General features: G+C 36.2%; 1 protein-coding gene across 19 annotated transcripts in view; it reads right to left on the reverse strand.

Moving 5' to 3' along the window:
- The window catches only part of NRXN1 (neurexin 1), a 1,211,037-nt gene that overhangs the window by 138,545 nt on the left and 1,058,563 nt on the right, over positions 1–13,929 (reverse strand). The window lies entirely within an intron of this gene.

A 13,929-nucleotide genomic window follows, 5' to 3' on the forward strand; every position in this document is an offset into this window, starting at 1 on the left:
GACCTTCATGACCCAGATGATCATGATGGTATATCACTCATCTAGAGCCAGACATCCGGGAACATGAAGTCAAGTGGGCCTTAGGAAGCATCACTACAAACAGTTAGTGGAGGTGATAGAATTCCAGTTGAGGTATTTATAATCCTAAAAGATGATGCTGTGAAAGTGCTACAACTCAGTATGCCAGCAAATTTGGAAAACTGTGCAGTGGCCACAGTTTTCATTGAAAGGTTTCATCACAGTTTTCATGAAAATGTCAGTTTTCCTTCCAATCCCAAAGAAAGGCAATGCCAAAGAATGTTCAAACTACGGCACGACTGCACTGATCTCATGCGCTAGCAAAGTAATGCTCAAAATTCTTCAAGTCAGGCTTCAACAGTACGTGAACCATGAACTTCCAGATGTTCAAGCTGGTTTTAGAAAAGGTAGAGGAACCAGAGATCAAATTGCCAACATCCGTTGGATCAAAGAAAAAGCAAGAGAGTTACAGAAAAATATCTACTTCTGCTTTATTGACTATGCCAAAGCCTTTGACTGTGTAGATCACAATAAACTGTGGAAAATTCTGAATGAGATGGGAATACCAGACCACCTTACCTGCCTCCTTAGAAATCTGTATGCAGGTCAAGAAGCAACAGTTAGAACTGGACAAGGAACAATAGACTGGTTTCACCCTGCTTATTTAACTTACATGCAGAGTACATCATGTGAAATGCCAGCTGGCTGAAGCACAAGCTGGAATCAAGATTTCCAGGAGAAATATCAATAACCTCAGATATGCAGATGACACCACCCTTATGACAGAAAGTGAAGAACTAAAGAGCCTTTTGATGAAAGTGAGAGAATAGTGAAAAAGCTGGCTTAAAACTCAACATTCAAAACACTAAGATCATGGCACCCAGTCCATCACTCCATGGCAAATAGATGGAGAAACAATGGAAACAGTGAGAGACTTTATTTTCTTGGGCTCCAAAATCACTGCAGATGGTGACTGCAGCTATGAAGTTAAAAGATGCTTGCTCCTTGTAAGAAAAGCTATGACCAATCTAGACAGCATATTAAAAAGCAGAGACATTACTTTGACAACAAAAATCTGTCTAGTCAAAGCTATGCTATTTCCAGTAGTCATGTATGGATGTGAGAGTTGGACTATAAAGAAAGCTGAGTGCCAAAGAGTTGATGCTTTTTAACTGTGCTGTTGTAGAAGACTCTTGAGAGTCCCTTGGACTGCAAGGAGATCCAACCAGTTCATCCTAAAGGAAATCAGTCCTGAATATTGGAAGGACTGATGCTGAAGCTGAAACTAATACTTTGGCCACCTGACGCAAAGGACTGACTCATTGGAAAAGACCCTGTTGCTGGGAAGGATTGAAGTCAGGAGAAGGGGATGACAGTGTATAAGATGGTTGGATGGCATCACCAACTTGATGGGTATGCATTTGAGCAAGCTCCAGGAGTTGATGATGGACAGGAAAGCCTGGTGTGCTGCAGTCTGTGGGGTCACAAGGAGTTAGACACGACTGAGCAACTAAACTGAACTGATACATACATCATCTTCTAAATCATATGACTTGTTTTCATGTGCATGTTTTACTGTAATGAAAATAATTTAACAATTATTTCCACTTTTTTGTATATATATTTAATTCAACAAAGTCTAAAAGTAAATTTTGCCAGAATCCTGCTGTTAGCTTCAGAACCAGTGTAAAACAGTAGGTTATAATTAATGTTATTACTTGCAATTTGAGGTATCACTCATTTAAATATAGTGTATTTTCAAATAACCCACACAGCAAGACTAACTCCTTCGACATTTCCTAGGTTTTGTCTAGATTTGTCTGTCATCAGGAATTCACTCCACTCCCCAAACTTCATTTAAGTCTTTGTGTCCAATTAGTGTTATGCCAGCATGCCCCTCTAATCTCTTTTAATTTGCTAGTTCTTTGTACTTGGTTCTCATTTGAAATCGTCAATTAAAATATCACAGTTAACCCCAAAATGATAAGACACTCCTCAACCTCTGAAAAAGCATGCTATAACCACTGATCTGTAACTTGTCAGTCAAAACTATAGTGCTTTGTACCCCTGTCCTTTCCACCTTACTGACACACCTTCCTTCCTGAACTTATGCGAATGTCAGTAACACAAACTGAAATGAGGATTTGCCTTCTGTATGTCCTATTCACAACTTTCTCTTAAAAACAACAATATTCTTTGTTTTAAAACTATGTATTAACTCTCCATGTGAAGGAATAACTGTTTTCCCCTTCTTTTATGTACCATTTTTATTCTCTGCAACTATTGATCAATCCAGGAAAATTCAACACTAGGCAATACTCATTATTTACCTCAGCATTGGGATATTCACTCTATGTGTTCATAATTTATCTTTGCAAGAACTAATTACTTAGAGCCCACTATGCACCAAGCACTTTAGGAGTTGAGCCTGCATAGGGGAATAGGGCATAAGTTTTGACTTTCAGGGGCTTGTCAAAAAGAAATGGAAGTAAAAGTTATAGGCTCTGATAGATAAAGAACTATCTGTATCTACTTATCTGAATGTCTATTTATCTGTTTCTCCAAAGTGCTATAAAACAAGAAATGCATTCTGCTTGGGGTTTGGGGGGAAAGTTTTGAGTGAAATGTAAGGTCTAAAATAATCTCATACCATTAATGTTAGCAAAGTTAGATGGCTAGAAAGCATCACTGACTCAATGGACACGTGTTTGAGCAAACTCCGGGAGATGGTGAGGGACAGGGAGGTGTGGTGTGCTTCAGTCCATAGGGTCCCAAAGAGTCTAATTGTCTGAGTGACTGAACAACAGCAAAGAACTTTATAAATGTAGAGTCAACTACTATTAATAAGACCACAGGTACAAGGGTAGCACAGGATAAAAAGAGGACCATTGAAGAGACTGAAAATGGGAAGTTGCATTTTGGTTACTATTGCTAGCATATCGATGATAAATTTCAGATTTCAAATTTGGTGCTTCACACATGTTTGTTTTTTTTTTTCCCCCTCTTCTGAACCAACTTTCCAAATAATGTGGAATGCAAAGTCATACTGAGAAGAATATATAAGACAATGAGGCAATTAAGTAAAACACAGACAACTTCAGGTACAAATATAAGTATATGTTTATCTAAAACTATAATGAAAACTCTTACTTTGGAGAGTGGAAAGCCTTCACTTCATACCAGAATGAGTGGGTCATTTGGCTGCCTCGTGGGGTCTTATTTTTCATTTGTTGTTATGAGTTGCCATATTGGCTTTGTCTAGAATTATTACTAATGGTCACAATGCTGTGCATGGGAAATTCAGGTATAGGTATAGGAAATCTACCACAAAATGTGAAAGAATCTTGATAAGTCTTTTTTACTTCTAAAATACAGGCACTAGAACCAGAGAACCTCCATTTAATGTAATGTGAATACTATTCTCTTTTGAAAGAAATTAATATTCCCTTTGGACCCATGGACACAAGTACTTACAGTACAATCTAGCTGTATACAAAGTCTTTTGATATATACTCAGGGATAGTCACTGTAGAGGTAAACTAAGAGATATAGGAAATATGAAAACAAGCTTCTCTCAAATGTTCTAGGGTCACAGTTTTCCTGCTGAATTTTTATTACTGGGGTACATTTAATGGGCTTCCCTGGTGGCTCAGATGGTAAAGAGTCTGCCTGCAATGTGGGAGACCTGGGTTCGATCCCTGGGTTGGGAAGATCCCTTGGAGTAGTAAATGGTATCCCACTCCAATATTCTTGCCTGGAAAATCCCATGGACTGAGGAGCCTGGCAGGCAAAGAGCTAGACATGACTGAGTGACTTTCTCACACATACACACATACACACATTTAGGGAAGATCTTGTAAGAGCTGGCTTAACATGGTACAGCAGATAAAAACTCCTCACGTGATTGTTGTCATTGTTCAGTTGCCCAGTTGTGTCCAACTCTTTGTGACTTCATGGACTGTAGCACACCAGGCCTCCCTGTCCTTCACCATCTCCCGAAGTTTGCCCAAGTTCATGTCCAAGAATAAACATCAACACCTTAGGAATCTGTGAACTAAAATGGATGGGAACGGGGATATTTAATTCAGATAACCATTACATCTACTACTTTGGGCAAGAATCCCAGAGAAGAAATGGAATAGTCCTCATAATCAAGAAAAGAATCCAAAATGCAGTACTTGGGTGCAACCTCAAAAATGACCTCATGTGGTCAGCTCACCAGTATTCTGGGGAATCTATAATTAAATTTATTTTTTATGCAGCCTGTGGACAAAGTTGATCAAATTCAGGCCCACTTCTCTTATTTGGTATTTGAGTCATCTTGTTTGAATCTGTAGTGCTTAGAATAGGGTCTAGCACACAAAAGGAAGAAAGGAGAAAAGCAATAAATAGAAGAAAGAAGAAAGTGGAAGAATGGGAACAAGGATTCTGAGAAAGGAAAAAATGACCATGTACTTTGTGCCAGATGCTATGCTAAGATGTTTGCTCATGTAAATCAGACTGACACAAAGAACCTATCATCACAATAAGAATGATTTTAAAGTTCCCTTTATTACTGGTTCATAATTCACGCCATATAATAGTCCAACATTGAGTTCAAGCAGTATCCACACTTCCTCAACCACGTGGTATTTATTCTGTGGAAAGACAGAGGTGATTCTGCTCACCCACATGCCTCTCAGGGAAGTCTCCAAGTCCCTTAACTAGGAAAATCAATCCTAAAAGAGGACAAAAGGGGTCTGCGTCACCAGCTATCCTATCAAACCTACAGACTGGAATGATAACATTTATTTTAGAAGTTTTCCACGGAGTGTGGGTAATTTCAGATCCAGGGTAATGTCTAGCACATTGCCAACACTCAGGACATGTGAACTAATAAAAGTGTGTTACTTCAAAACACTCGCTGTTTAAAAAAAAAAAAAAGACTAAAATATCTTCCACCCTTTCACTTTGTTTCAGAGTTTCAGTTTGTCAGTGATACTGTTAATAATACGCTGTACATCTGTTATGTACAAAAGCTGTGTTCTTGTTGACTTAGTTGTCATTCCTGTTGTTCAGTCGCTCAGTTCTGTCCAACTCTTTTCTACCCTAAGTAATGCAGCATGCCAGGCTTCCCTGTACTTCACTATCTCCTAGCGTTTGCTCAAACTCATGTCCATTGAGTCAGTGATGCCTGTTGATTATTGCCTTTATAATTCATGCACGGTTTCTCTACACATCTGAGAAGTAGTTGGTTCCTGTCATACAGGTCTGTATCTCTAGGTACCACACGTTTATCCTCAAGAATACAATACTTTGCAAAGTGTATTTTATAAGTTATGTACACAAAAGATATTGACTAATTCATAATTTTAACTAAAAGTGCTGCAGATTTACAGGCAACATACATTATGGTTGAAAATATTAGGTTGGCCAAAAAGTTCATTTGGCCAACATCTTACAGGAAAACTTGGATGAAGTTTTTGGCCAATCCCACAAACAACTTAATAAAAACAAATACATACTGCTATTTTTGTTTTGATTATCATTTACTATGCTAACTGAAGAAACTATTGGTTAACACGTGTGTTATTTGTCTGCTTGAGATGCTACATAAAAAGAATAGCCATGATGAGAAGACAGTGTTTCGTAAGTGCTATAAAAGGCAGATGAATTAACTATATCTCCTCTTAAAGTTCAAATCATGTAATACTACATATTTTCTTGGCTGTTGGAGAACTTTTCAGCGATGTTAACTGATAAGAAAAATTAATATAGGCACTAAATGAAAATTGAAGAACTCATGTAGTAACCAAGGAAATCTATAGATTCAATGCAATCCCTGTCATAGTACCAATGGTATTTTTCACAGAATTGGAACAAAATTTTTTAAAATTTGTATGGAAACACAAAAGAACCTGAATAGCCAAAATAATCTTGAGAAAAAATGAATCTGATAAATCATGTGCCCTGATTTCTACAAAGCTACAGTAATCAAACCAGTATGGAACTGGCACAAAAAGGGGTACATAGACCAGATGCTGTAAAACTCCTACGAGAAAACTTAGGCAGAATGCTCTTTGACATTAAATCACAGCAATACTTGTTTTGGCTCCATCTCCTAGAGTAATGGATATAGAAACAAAAATAAAGAAATGGGACCTAATTAAACTTAAAAGCTTTTGCACAGCAAACTATAAACAAAATGAGAAGACAATAGAACAGGAGAAAGCATTTACAAATGATGTGACCAATAAGGGATTAATTTCCAAAATATAAAAACAGTGCATGCTGCTCCATAAACAAACAAACAACAACAACAAAAAACCAATCAAAACATGGCAGAAGATCTGAATACTTTTCTCCAAGGAAGACAAACAGATGGCCAACAGGCACATAAAAAGATGTTCAACATCACATTATTAGAGAAATACAAATCAAAACTATAATGAGATACTACCTCACACTGGCCAAAATAGCCATCATTTAAAAAATCTATAAATAGCAAATCCTGGAGAGGGTATAGAGAAGAGGGAACTCTTGTATACTGCTGGTGGGAATGTAAATTTTTGTAGTCACTATGGAAAACAGTATGGAAGTTCTTTAAAAAGCTAAAAGTATAGTACCGTATGACACAGCAATTTCCCACTCTTGGCCATGTATCCATAAACATGAAAACACTAATTTGAAAAGATACCTGCACCCAATGTCCACAGTGACACTATTTACAATAGCCAAGACATGGACACAACCTAAAATGTCCATTGACAGATGAATGGTCAAAGAAGATGCTATATACATATATTCAGTGGAATATTAGTCATAAAAAGGGAATGAAATAATGCCATCTGCAACAAAATGGGTGGACCTAGAGATTATCATCATAAATGATGTAAGTCAGACAGAGAGAGGCAAATATCACATGATATCACTTATATGTGGACTCTGATTTAAAAGGATTAGCTTATTTACAAAGCAGAAATAGATTTACAGACAGAAAACAAATTTATGGTTACCAAAGTGGAAATAGAGGGGGAAGGATAAACAAAAGTTTGGGATTAACAGATATAGGCAACTGCATATAAAATAGACAAACAACAAGGACCTACTGGATAGCACAGAAAACTATATTCAAGTATCTTGTAATAACCTATAATGGAAAAGAATCTGCAAAAGTATACTGTATATCAATTCTACTTCCATAAGATATTATTGAGAGATTTAAATTTAATCTTGATATCAGTTTATTAAACTAAACCTACTGTTTTATATATATTATCAAAGAAAAAAGCATTGCTAACATATATGCATGCATACACAATTTTCTTATTCCAGATGACTTGCCTCTTCCCCTTCTTTAACAAAATAATTATTACATGTAAAAGAGGAATAAGTCAACAGGTATAACATAAACATACCTATGTACTTGAAAGCCAGATTATTATGGTACCAAAAATTCATAGCATTGACTAAAATAAAGACAAGAAGATAAGATTATTTTATTGCTACTTTACATTTAACTCATTTCTTAATAAAAGGAGAAGGAAATGGCAACCCACTCCAGTATTCTTGCCTGGAAAATTCCAAGGATGGAGGAACCTGGTAGGCTATAGTCCATGGGGTTGCAAAGAGTTGGACACAACTGAGCAACTTCACACCTGACACCTGACTTAATAAAAAGTAATTCCTTTGGCCTCAACTCAGACTTGAAATATCAGGGACGGTGACAATCTCACCAGTCCTTTCTGAGAAAATGCTCACTGAATTTACTGTCACATATTTATTAGATACAGGGTCTTAAATCATTCCATTTCTCCCAAATGGTATCAAAATAAATTATATCAAGGATCATAAACCCAATTTAGTCTAACGCACAGCTGGAAGTACTTGATGTTTTTCATATCCATGTTGAAAAAAGTATAACATGAATTTTTAAACTCCTTAATCAAGACATGTTATTGAGGACAATTACAGAAGTCATATTTTCAATATTCAGCACCATACTATGAATGAGTTTCTGTCTGAGAACAGCTGGGAAACAGGTATAGGAAATTTCTGTGCTGCTCAGTCAATAGTAATTTCTGTTGGTAGTGGTGGTGGTTGGAGGTTGAGTAAAACAGTGCCGGCTATGGGGATCAGTGGACAGTTCACTTTGCAGTATATTTAGTGCTCACGGTCCCCTCCCACTAAATGCTAGAGACAACTCTCCCCCTGAATCACTTCCTGCCTCCCACTGCTTTTCAACATACTTGTAGGGGAATGGTGCTGCTTCCCTGTGGAAAACACATTCAACAGAGAATTCAGCTCAGTATACGTGCATGCGTGTGTGCGTGCTAAGTGGCTTCAGTCGTGTTTGACTCTTTGCGACCTATGGACCCTAGCCCACCAGGCTCCTCTATCCTTGGGATTTTCCAGGCAAGAATATTGGAGTGGGTTGCCATGCCCTCCTCCGGGGAATCTTCTGGATCCAGGGATCTAACCAGCATCTCTTACGTCTTTTGCATTGGCAGGCGGGTTCTTTACCTCTGGTGTCACTTGGGAAGCCCCTTCAGCTCAGTATGTGCTCAGTATATGCAATTGACGCTTTGATTCAGAAACAGCGATTCAGAGCTATGGTTTTCAAGGGTGAAGAAAATATTTTAAAGGTAAGAAAGATGCTTTAATTCATACAGTGTACTTAAGGAATGCTTTTCAAACATAATTATTATTTGTATAATGGTTTCATGTGTCAGGCATTATTTTTTACTTCTCTTCATTTTAGGGTGAACCATAATGAAAAAATTTTTGGGGGGACAATGAAAAATTGTCAAATAGCAGTTACTGTATATAGTACTCATACGATAGAGACTATTTAATCCTCACAATAAGTTTATGACACCATCATCCCCATTTTATAGATGGGAAGCAGAGATATTGAGAGGCTAACTTGCCTAAGGAATGCAGCCAGTATATGGGGAAAGTAAGACTGAGATTTAAGTAAGCATTCAGGCTTATGGAGCCATCGCCCTTGACCCCTGCACAATACTACACCCTTAACAGCCTTGTCAGTGCTGCCTCTTCAAATTGTCAGCTTTCAGAAGGTAGAAGCAGACTGGGAGAGACTGGGAAGAGTATAAAAGATGGAAACAGGTAGGTGAACAATGGAAAGGGCTTTGCAGGCAGAGCAAAGAGAGGTGTGAAATAGCATGACCTCTGGAGGTTTCTATTAGTAGTTCAACAGATCAGAGGAAATGGGTATGGAGAAGAGTAGAGATAAAACTTTCCAGTGAGGCAGATAGGAAGCTAGCTGTGAAGGATGGACCCTGATGATCATTCGGGAATTTGCTCTTTATCTTAAATACTTGGATGTATTAAGGCTCATATCTGCATTTTCAAAAAGAGAAGCCTGATCCCTACCTAGGTACAGATCACATTGAACTAGTTAAGAATATGTGAAGGTGGGAAGTGATGAGATTCCGAACAAAGGCCAGGCTCAAGGGCAGAGGACCAGCTCACCTCAACATACTCTGAAAAGAAGCTGGCTGCATAGCCGTGAGGAAGGTATTTAGTTTCTTTGGGCCTCAAATTTCTCAATAAACTCTTTAAAATGTATATATCCTAGAACTTTTGTTTACTAGTAATGAGGGGAAAAACACCTTCTAAATAGCAGTGCTTATTTGCATTTAAAATTACAATGAATTATACTTTTCTTACTTGGCACCATTAGTTTCAGAAGAACGTGCCTTTGTATACATTTTCAAATCTACACCCAAGTGTTTTTCTTTTCATTATGCACTAAAATTTGCAGTTAAAATGTACATTAATTTAAGTAAATTCAGCAGAATGATTAGACTAGGGAAAATAAAATTAATTATTCATGTCACCAATATTTTAAAATGCAGAGTGGTTATCAGGAACACACATAATTATAAGTAATGCAGTTATTTCTTAATAATGAAGCCACAGCTAAGGTTAATTAATATTTTTAATAAAAAATAAAATTTTGCTCTTTGAAGTTACAAAATGTTTTTTGTTAGCTTTAGATATTTTTCATGGAAATATGTGTGCACTCTGCTTACATTTTTCAAACAAATAGCATTAATTTTTTATGAGTATCTCCAAAGCTGCCAGGAAGCAGTAGCAGTGTCCAACACATTCAAACACTTTTTTTTGTTTGTACACTAATTGGGATTCTTTTTGGAACATTCTACAGGAATCAAATACCAATGAGTTCAGTAGGAAGTGAATACACATGTCCTGACAACCTACCAATGGTTTAAAATCCTCAATAGTACCATTTCTTGAGTAGGTTTGCTGCCTCTACTCTGAATAAAGTTTAACTGGAACCACTCAATTGTTTCAGTACATTTCATTCATACTTACTGATTCTACCCCAGTCTACAATTTAATTTCTTTCTAAGAGTTGCAAACTATAGTCCCTCCAGTCAAAAACCAGAATCTCTCAAAGCCTTATTTCTCTCCTTTTTTAAGGTTTTTAAAATGAGATGAAAAGAAGATGAAAAACACTATGGATTCTTGAAATCAGGTAAGGAGACCAGAGTCAGTTTCTACTCTGAGTGTAAAAGACAGGGCCTCTCTATTTATTATTCTTACGAAGAATGATTTTCTAGCAAAGATAGATTTTAAATATGTTGTCAAAGTAGAGCGTAATACAATTTGTGGACCAAACTGGGATGCTTTTGAGAGTCAAAAAAGGATTCTATTGATAATTACATTGCTATACCACTGGGTACATGGGGCTTCCCTGCTGGCTCAGTGGTAGAGAATTCACCTGCCAAGCAGGAGACAAGGGTTCGATCCCTGATCAGGAAGATTCCTGGTGAAGGAAATGGCAATCCACTCCAGTATTCTTGCCTGGGAAATTCCATGGACAGAGGAGCCTGGTGGGCTACAATCCATGGGGTCACAAAAGAGTAAGAAATGACTTGGTGACTAAACAAGAACAACACAGTTCAAGAGATTCCTAAACCCACTTATTTAAGAGAGATAGCAAGCAAGGCCAGAGTGCAGCGAGGTTAACTATCTTGTCCAAGATACTCACAAAGATAGGAGGTTGTATTGAAACTAGAAACCTGTTGCTGTGATCTTTCTATTATACCATACCTTCTCTAACCAAAAGGCAATACCATGGATCCATATTGTCTACAGTATGTAAATAACTTTTAAAATATTCTTAATGGAAAGATCACAATATTGCAAAATGTGATACAAAGCATAGACCAAAAGAAATGTCAAAATCTTGATCTCAAAATAAACAATTTTCTTTCTTTACAAACTGGCAACCAAAGGGAATGAATATTGTCCTTTGCATGTTAACTTGCTTTAACTCATTTACATAAAGCTACATATACATCAAGGGCTTGGCTGGTGACTCAAGACGGTGAAGATTCCACCTATAATGGAGGAGACCCAGGTTTGATCCCTGGATCTGGAAGGTTCCCTAGAGAAGAGAATGACTACCCATACTCCAGTATTCTTGCCTGGCTAATTCTATGGACAGCGGAGCCTGGCAGGCTACAGTCCATGAAGTTGCAAAGAGTTGGCCATGACTGAGCAACTAACATTTTTTTCACATATACATCATAGATTGCCATATTATTCAGAAGAGCAGGGAACACTTAGCCATCAAAGATCTTGTGTGACACTTTTGCCTCCAAACCCAAGAAGGAAGCTCTCAGCATCCTGAAGAACTTTATACTGTCAAGAGTTTGCAAATATTCACTTTCTGAGATTATCCTTATAGAAAGTTTCTCTTTGTTAGGATGAGTGGGTCTTATGGAAACATTTAGATACTAAATATCATAAGCAAAATAACTTTTTGTGAATTTTATATAATCCATATTAAAAAGTACTACTAATATTGTTATAGCCATATTTTAAAAAATTATTTAATCAGAAGGGTTGGTAAATGTATCCATTACTTCATGACATAGATCATGTCTTTCTAAAGTAAATATCAGTCCTAAAATTGATCACTATCAAGAGAAGAAAAGCTTTTTTTTTTTCTTTTCAAAGCATATTTACTTTTAAATAGGAATGTAAATAGAATCTTATGGGATGACATTTTGTGAATTCTCTTTTATATTCTTTGACTCTGTGAAAACTGAAAAAATACATTTCTCCCCACTACTTGCCCTGCAGAATGGCTGCAAAAACCTCATCTCATCTATCTGAAATGAATCCAATTTAATTCTGCTTGACCAAAAGTCTGTTTCTATAGTTCTAAAACATGCAATCACCCTAAGGTACATAGCCATTGTAACTTAAGTGGCTCTGTGCTATCACTGAGGAAAATACACGTTGATTGAGAAAACAGTCCAGTATGGCTTTTGAAAACTAAATGACCCTCCCTGGCATACAACTGAATAAGACAGTTGATAAAAGCAGGCAGTTATGGCCACTATGGAAGGAAGATGCCTCATCCAACCTGCAAAAATGGGTCAAAGGTTATAGTCTTAGGCTGAGCATTACAAATCATTTTCCTATTGAATCTTCCAAGACTGATAATTCTAGCAAACACTTAAATTCTGTATATATCAATAATTTCTTTGTAGTTGGAGGACAGTTAAAAATCAATTGTGAAGTAAAGAAAATTCACAACAAATTAGCCTGCTATTCAAAAATAAGCAATTTGATTTCTTCCCCAGTAGTCTCTCTTTCACACATTCACATCTTATTACCTGTAATCACAAACATACCCTTATGAGAGAATTTTAAAAGCTTTCAGTACAACTTTAAAACACTGTTGCCACAATTGAATATTTGCAGTATATTATTCCGAATTATTTAATTGCTATTATTGGTGTGTTGAAATCTGAAGATTTAAAATATCTATTTTTAATGAACCTAGTAATCTTTTATTTAAGTCAATACCTCCTCAAATGAACCAAGTAATCACTAATTGATTAGATCATTTACTTCCATAAACCATTGCTATCTTTAAACATGTTATAGCTTATTAAAAAAAAGAGAGTCTTTTCATTGGCAATTAATGGGCAGTTAACTATTTTCCTTTTACATTACTTAATATTATAAAACATATAAATTTTAATTTCTTCATTTCTAGATGTTTAAATTATAAATGAAATAGCTATTTTACACATATTTTCTTAATAAACATAATTTCTTACTACATAGCAAGTAGTAATAGATAAAGCATATTAAAATGAGGCTGATACTTCCTTACTGGGGGATATATCTGGTTTACCTAAGAATTTAAGGAGCTGCAATTTCATTAATGATGAAGTAAGACTTCCGAGGAAAAAAATCTGGTTAATTAAAATTTTATTCACAAGAATATTTCCAATGCTAAATGTCCTAGAATATCCTCTTCTGAATTATTTACTTAAAGGAAAGAGTTTATCATTGCTCTGTGTTTTGCTTTCCTATACCAGATTTGCCTTAATAACCTGCTTATTGTTAAATAAGCCATACACAATAAACACAACCACAACCACAAATCATTAATGAAGTAACATCTTAATTGAATTGTACACTTCTTGTACAGTGTGACATTTAAAACTTTTTTCCCCCAAAATTTAGACATAAGATTGAAAAATAAGCTCAGTGAATATTTTGGGTGAGGGCAGTTAGCCACATAATGTACAAAATATGTTGGCCCAAGACAGTTATTAAATACCATATTTTGGATCTTTGTACTCAGATAAACTAATAGCACATTTTTTTTATCAACAGTAGAAGAGTAGACATCATTCATGACAAGACCCACATGCCTTCCAATTCAAAATTTTCACACTTCAAAATACAAGTGCTGTAGGTAATTTCTTTTTTAAGATTTTCAAAATTTGCTTTTATTTAATTTTGATGAAGTTTTGAGCTTGAACAAGGTCTTTCAGATACTTCATTAATTTACTTGTTCATTTAACTTAAAAAGTGAAAACCGTGTATAATACTCAGACAATCCCCTTAGCC

The sequence above is a fragment of the Oryx dammah genome, unplaced genomic scaffold, assembly GCF_014754425.2.
Source record: "Oryx dammah isolate SB20612 unplaced genomic scaffold, SCBI_Odam_1.1 HiC_scaffold_25, whole genome shotgun sequence".
NCBI lineage: Eukaryota > Metazoa > Chordata > Mammalia > Artiodactyla > Bovidae > Oryx > Oryx dammah.